General features: G+C 40.4%; 1 protein-coding gene across 3 annotated transcripts in view; it reads left to right on the top strand.

The window, feature by feature from the left end:
• Window positions 1–7,892, top strand: part of TMEM182 (transmembrane protein 182) — a 72,259-nt gene that overhangs the window by 15,161 nt on the left and 49,206 nt on the right. The window lies entirely within an intron of this gene.

Genomic DNA, 7,892 nt, shown 5'->3' with positions numbered 1-7,892 from the left:
TGCATTTCTAAAAGGTGAATGCACTTGGTTACGTGTGACAACCCACCGAGGAACAGCCAGGTGTCATTAACTGGGAGTTATGATCATCTAGCTTTGTGTGTGTGTGTGTTTTCATACTATTTGTTCTATCAAAAGTAGATGAACATAGACTCTATGGAAAGTACATAATATGTAGTATATAAATCTAGTTTTATAGAAAGTACATAAGCTCAGTATGTCAACTTTATTCTCAGCTGGTTTCATGAAGTTTTAAATAAAGAGTGCTCATCCCGATCTTTAAAAAAATGAAGGGTTGGTAGGTCATTTCAGAGAGAGCTTGTGGAACCAAAACCAGGAGCTCTTAACACTGTGACTAAGGATTGAAGTTCTCCACATGTTGTAACTGTCACTCAAGAATGCTGTGTTTTCCCGAGGAGATAAAAGACTTAATTGCTAATATCCATGACTCATGATGTTGGAAAATAAATAAATGTCTCTCAAGTTAAAAAACAAACAAACAAAAAAACAAACCAAAATCAAAAACTAAGAGTTGGTACAGAACTTGATAATGTCATAAAAAGAGCCAAAAATATTTGATTTTCAAAGAGAATACATAATATATTTAATATTCTGAATAAACAAATATTAGTCAAGATTCTCTAGGGCAGCAGTTCTCAACCTGTGGGTCGCGACCCCTTTGGCGGTCGAACGACCCTTTCACAGGGGTCGCCTAAGACCATCCTGCATATCAGATATTTACATTACGATTCATAACAGTAGCAACATTACAGTTATGAAGTAGCAACGAAAATACTTTTATGGTTGGGTCACAACATGAGGAACTGTATTTAAAGGGCTAGAAGGTTGAGAACCACTGCAGAGAGCCCTAGCCGGTTTGGCTCAGTGGATAGAGCATCAGCCTGCGGACCGAAAGGTACCAAGTTTGATTCTGGTCAAGGGCAGGTACCTCGGTTGCAGGCTCCTCCCTGGCCTGGGCCCTGGTCAGGGCTCATGCATGAGGCAACCAATTGATGTGTTTCTCTCACATCTATGTTTCTCTTCCTTTCTCTCCCACTCTCTCTAAAAATCAATGGAAAAATATCCTCAGGTGAGGACTTAAAAAAAGAAAAGAAAAGATTCTCCAGAGAGTCAATATAAGAAAGAGATATTGAGGAAGGGACTTTCAGGAATTGGCTTATGCCATTGTAGCTGGTGGCAAATCTGAAATCTGTAGGGCAAGCCATAGGCTTGGAGAGTCAGATGAGTCAGTATTGCTGTCTTGAATCTGAAGGCTGGAAACTCTGGTAAAATTTCTGTTTCAGCATTGAAGAGAATTCCTTTTTCAGAAAACCTCAGTCCTTGTTCTTAAAGCTTTCAACTGATTGGATGAGGCCCACCCTCATTGTAGAGGATAATTTTCTTTACTTGTAGTCTACTGATTATAAATGGTAATCACATCTAGCTAGCACCTTTATAGCAACATCTAAAAGAGTGTTTGACCAAACAACTGGGCATCATAGTCTAACCAAGTTGACACATAAAATTAACCATCACAGAACTTCCATTATTCATCTATTTTTCATCTTTCTATACAATTATGTATTTCCATACATTATAATTTTTTTACAGTTTGTCAAAGGTTGTAGTATTTGGTGTTATCACAATATTAACTGACATTTTATGGAGTGGAGTGGGGTCTACATAGGAAAAGGGGCGAACTGGTCCACAGCTGTGCTTGTGCACCACGGTTGCTGGCCACAATATGGTTGAAAGGATTGTGACTGTTGGTCTAGCAAATGTGTGTGGCGTGGATCCTCTTTCCCATTAAAAACTGCATGGGGTGCCTGGCCAGTGTGGCTCAGAGGGTTGGACCTTGTCCTGTGCACCAAAAGATTGCCAGTTCAATTCCTGGTCAGGGCACATGCCCAGGTTATGGCCTGATCCTGGGTAGGGGTCGTGCAGGAGGCAGCTGAATGATTTTCACTCTTACATTGATTTTTCTCTTTCTCTCCCTCTTCCTTCCGGTCTCTCTAAAAAACAAACAAACAAAAACTGCATAAGGACTCTCATTCACATTTGTTGGAACCTCCTGCATCCTGTGTTATGTGGGCCTTCTCACTGCTAAGAGAAGAGATGGCGTAGAAAGGAGTAGAGTAAACCATTTTAAGTTACAAAAAGGCATTCCTTTCCCGACATTCTTACTTTTATTAAATAAACTAAGAAATAGTATTGAGTTGGTTTTCCAGAACATTATCTATTTGCACAAATATTAGTATTGTTATTGTTGATATTTATATGTTGAGCTCCTGAGATGAGGTAGTATTGTAGGCATTATGTTTTAAAGTGAATCTGCATAATTGACAAGTCTGCCCCTCCAGAAGATAGTGGAGAACTTGAAAAACAGGTGACATAATCCATGCATAATAATTATGATGGAGATGGATAGTGAATGCATGTCAAAGTAATTATACTGCAATTACAATTAGAGTTATTATGTAGCACTGCATATAATTACTGTGTCATTTTTTGGATCTAGTAACAAAATCATATTCCAGTTTTTTAAAAAAAATATCAAACTCCTCTTTGGCTCATTCACTTTAAGCAATTTTATCAAATACTTTTAGTAAAAAATGACTGAGATGGGAAGAGGTATGTCCTACAACTGAGACAGTATAATTGCATATCATTTATCTTCATTATATCATACAATATCTGACATCATATTTGGGTGATTTTTTATTAATTTCTTTATCCAAGATAAGGGCACGGATTTCATGAGGTTTCTACCCACCTGCAAGAAGGGTTCCCAGTCTCCGGGTCTTCACTGGGCCTTCGTGTGCTTTATAACATCAGGCATTATACACAACCGTTTATCATTTGTAAAACCTGATCTATCCTTCCTGGCAAATTATCAGTGAAATGGCCTTGTATTCTCCTGAGTTTTTACAGTTACAGTTAGCCAGACTGAAATCAGTGAACGTAACATAGGGTGTGTGATTGTTCTGGAAGGACTCTTTAGAATCACTGGAGCTACTGGTGAAGTTCTCCTGTTTCCTAATATGGAGACTAAGACTGACTCAGAGAAACCACGTGACAATCTTGACAGCTGGTCATTGCCAGAGCTGATCGAAGGTTCAGGTGTCTGGATTTTGTACACTGGAATCTTAGAAGCTATAGTGAATAAAAAGGCTAATTTTAATGCTGAACATATTCAGTGTAAGTCTTTTAGTTTCAGCTCAATGAAAGAATACATTAAACTCATGTTGGTTTTCCCTACCTTCCTCTCTGATCCTGACCTGTGTATAATTAAGTCTAATTCAGTGTTTCCTTTATTTTTTTAATATCAAATATATTAACTAAAATTCATTTATGTTCAAATCTATTTATTTGAATGGCTGCCCAAGCCTACAGGGAGTGCTCTAATTCTAAGTATTGTGTTTGAGGTAGGATTGTGTATTTGGAAGTTCGTTAGACAATTCCATTGCCTTTGATATCTGTCCAAATTTAGATTTTCTGATTTGTCTCATGCTTAAACTCAGTCACAGTTCATTTATTTAGTTTATTTGATAATGGTGTGATGAACATAGATGCATTTTTTAGATAACTCAACCCCTGAATGAACTAATCATTTCTTTTGGATGTCCCCCCACGCCCCCGCTCTGCCCCACCCCAACCTTTGACCACACCTCCACAACAGTCCTTGTTACACTTAACTTAATTTTTTAAGTTTCCTCCTTACCTATGGAAATCCCTAAGGCACAGACTGTAATCTCACATTTATATTCCCAGAAATTAATATAGTGCCTGGTGCTTAGTAGACGCTTAAATATTTGAAAAAAAAATGACAATGCAAAAATTACAGATAGTATTTTCAGCAGTTAACAATTTTGATTTTATTTTTTGAAGTGGAACATTTTAAAAACTAATTTCATACTTGGCTTTTCTCTTGAGCAGAATATATTGAACCTAGTTTCATCTTTTCTTGCTGAGTTGGAACACACACACAGGCTGGCCACCGTAACCTTGAGTTCCTCAGAAGCAGTATTCATCCTCCTGCCCAAGGCCTTCATATGTGCCAGCCCTTCCCCACAAGTGCTATTGCTCTCGTTGACCCTTCATTTCTCTAACAACGCAGGTTTGTCCTTAGTTTTCTAAGGAAGCCTTCCTTGCCAGCAGCCTCTACCCACTAATACTTGTACTAAACCAGTTCTCCTTTATAAAACTTGTCCTTTAATTTGATCATTCATAGCACAAATTTTAATTATTTATTGTGTAATTATTTTGTTCATTTATTTTCTTCCCAATTTAACTCTAAGCTCCTCTAAGCTCCTATAGCAAAGTCTTTTATGTTTGGGTCACCATTCTATCCAGTGAAGGCTGCATATTTTTGTAGAGTGACTATTTCTTGGGAGTCTTCATTACTATACTGTTCTGTGGTCAATAGTCAGCAAACCGCGGTTCGCGAGCCACATGCGGCTCTTTGGCCTCTTGAGTGTGGCTCTTCCACAAAATAGCACGTGCGGGCGCGCATGTACAGTGCGAAGTTGACTTAAAACTTTAAGTAAAGTTTATTAAGTTAATTTTAGGGAATGTTGTGGAGTAAAAGAAGATGTAGTGTCGAGGATTGAGAAAGGTATGTTGAGCTGGTTTGGACATATAGAGATGATGAACGAAAGGAGATAGATGAAACAAGTACACAAGACGAGTGTGGATGGGAGAGTTGGAAGGGGTCGACCTCAGTGAACGTACCTCAATCAGATAGAGGACGTTTTTAGCAAAGGCCAGCTTAGGAGTACCCTAATTAGGGTAATAACAATGTACCTACCTATATAGTTTAAGTTTAAAAAATTTGGCTCTCAAAAGAAATTTCAATCGTTGTACTGTTGATATTTGGCTCTGTTGACTAATGAGTTTGCCGACCACTGCCCTAAGTAACTATTGAAATATGCGGGGATTTTTAAAAACTTTACTAAATGGACCTCAGTGATTCTTCAAATTTTTTATTCATATGGTTTTAATTTTAATGTCTCCCAAGTTGTTTTCATATGTCAGCTTGCCCATTGCTTCTATTGTCAGTGTTTATTTATTTACTATTCTCTCTGGTCTTCTTTTCCTTCACTCTTAAGCAATAAATGTAGGGTGAAGTGAATAATGTGAGACTAGAATCAGGAAGGCAGCTAGGCAAGATATTTGTCAGCAGCACAGTAAGCTGTAAGCAACAGAAAACAGACAAAAGGGACACTATACGGACTACTCTTCTCCCACAACAGGTTCAGAGCAGCTGCCATAATGATACTGACAGGGACCCAGGCCCTTTCAGCCTTTTCTCCCACTATCCTCGGCAGGTGGGCAGTCATCGTCATGTTCTTCCACCTTCAGAAGAGCAGCAGTGTCCCTAGCACCCTCCAGTAGATTTCTGCCAATGCTTTCTTTTTCCCCCCAAATCCCTTTGTGTTTTTTCTTTTCTTTATTGATTAAGGCATTACATATGTGTCCTTATCCTCCCAATGCTTCTTCATCAGGGCGCTGTCCTATGGTCTGTTAAGCTGGGGCGTGGACTTGGCTTGCTAGCCGCTAGAGTAGGGCAGGAAAGGGCACAGGTCTGGGAGTGAGTGAGCGCGTCCTCCTCAGGGGACTCTATCAGGGCTCCAGCGAGGGCGGGACAGCAAAGGCAAACATAAACTAATGCACCTAAATGATACGTAAAGAGCAAATGTATAAAAATAACTAAACAATAGAAACCTGGAGGAATCTTGGATGGTAAAGAAATTTCCTTTTGAAGAAGGTGTAATTCAGTTTAAACAATATACAATAAAAGGTAATATGCTCATTTTCCAAGCAATAAATATTATTTTAGTGTACTTCTTTTTATATGCATATTGTATATAGTTTTAATCATTTGGAATACAAACATATATCTCACTTTTCTATTTTTAAGATAGCACACATTTCTCCATGTTTTTACCTAACAGTTTCTTATATTTTAAATGTTAGATGCTACCTCCATATTAAAAATAATTACATGCATGCAACATTTTTCATAATCTGTATTAATTGTTTGGATGATATATTTCCGGAAGTGTGAGTGGTGAATGAGGAGACGGAGTGGGTTTGTTGTTGTCGGTACTGTGCCACACTAGCAGCTGGTTTGCCATGGGGCATAGAACTGTGGGTGACTTCAACTAAGCGATTTGTAAGGAGGACAGAGCATGAGACAGGAGGCCGAGGATGCTTTGAGTGGAAGATGAGGATACTTTTGGATTTCGATATATTCAATTTGGGTTGATGGTGGAACACGAGCTTGAAATAATTTAGCAAGTAGCTTGATGTGCAAATTTCCTGAGAGACATTAATTAGCGCAGCAGATACTGGTGAGGAATTTCAGGAGTGGTTTCTGACCTCAGATATAATCTTTAAGAAAAATAATAGGAAAGATGACAGCGAAATGTCAACAGTTCTTAGTAGGAGAAAGAAACAAAGAAGGCGGCCCCCGAAGAGGAAGAGAATGAAGCTTGAGAAGCAGGCCCGTGCGCAGGCTGGGGCGCTGTCAGAGGGGCTGCTGGGGTGGGGGGGGCAGTCTTGGGAAGGAGATGCTGTCCTCAGTGCCAAATGCACGTGAATGGAGATCAGAACAGAATGATCAGGCAAAAGTTCCGTGGCCCCTGATGGCTTCTCCCACCAAAGGCTCAGCCATGGAGGCCCACGTCCTTCCACTCAGGGGCATGACAACCCACATGCCCTGCTGGCGGCCTGAGACTTCCAGTCCCTCCGCTCTGTGTCCCACTCCTGCTCACTGCCAGTTCCTTGGATTGGGCTAGAGGGCCTGCCGTCTTTCTTGGTAATGCCCTTCCTCCCCAGGAAGCCATTCCATTTTCCTGCACACTCCGTTGCCTGAGGACCCTCCCGAGAGCCAAGCCCTGCCCCAGGCGTCCTCTTCCTTCTCTTCTCCCAAGAGCAGAGGTCAGAAAGCAGTGATCTTAAGGGGCAGAGCCACAGAATGCTGGGAATGTGAAACCTCACACTGGGGCGCTCAGGGACTGGGCAGTGAGAAATGTGAGACCTTTGCAATTAGTCAACATTTGGACTTGGAATAGCCACTGAAAGAGCACAGCAGTACAGAGTGAAAGTCCTTATAGAATCATCACATATTTACACATACACATCTTGCTCCACTGTGCAAGGCACAATAAGATCAAATAGAAAAATGAAACATAAAACTACAGTTTTAAACTGCACAGAAATGAATTAAAATTTGAGCCTAAAATTAATATAAATATGTAAATAATTGAGGAGACATATCTAATTTTGTTGGGATGGCCTTTTGCTTCCAGATCATTACACTGAGGTAGCTGGGTGTTATCATTTTTTAATATTCAGATATAGGGAATCTGGAAACTGTCTTAAATTTACCAAATAGTTTTAAGTACTTTACCCCACTCAGCTTTAGTAGAGCAAGACATACCTTGCAATCTGTAATGGAAAATACATTTCAGTCTTTTTCTGGGGGGTCAGAAATGTCAAGTACCTAGACATTTGGAAATGCCATACCACCCACTTAATTTCCTCCTGCTCGTCAGACATTCGGGTCACGTGGCCACGGCCATGGACACACCCGTCAGAAGCCTGGCTGGAGCGCTCGCCCACTTCCCAGGGCTGCAGTTCACGAGGGCACAGCTGGCTTTTCAGTTCCAACATCAAAGCTGTGGTTAAACATCAGTTATTCAGAAGCAGTTATTTTGTGTTTTCTACAATTTATTCATGGGCATCTAAGGATTGGTTGGCAGTTTATGTAACACCCTCCCAATAAAGGAGGCGCTCGCCTTCTGTAAACAAGGCTGCGTGCTCACTTAGGGCGGTGTGGACTGCCTTCCTTCATGGAAGTCGGGCCCAGCCTCTGTCTGTCTGTGAAGGCG

The sequence above is a fragment of the Myotis davidii genome, unplaced genomic scaffold, assembly GCF_000327345.1.
Source record: "Myotis davidii unplaced genomic scaffold, ASM32734v1 scaffold296, whole genome shotgun sequence".
In the NCBI taxonomy this organism is placed as follows: domain Eukaryota; kingdom Metazoa; phylum Chordata; class Mammalia; order Chiroptera; family Vespertilionidae; genus Myotis; species Myotis davidii.
Note: the sequence above shows the minus strand (reverse complement) of the source record. Positions and strands in the feature narration are given on the sequence as shown.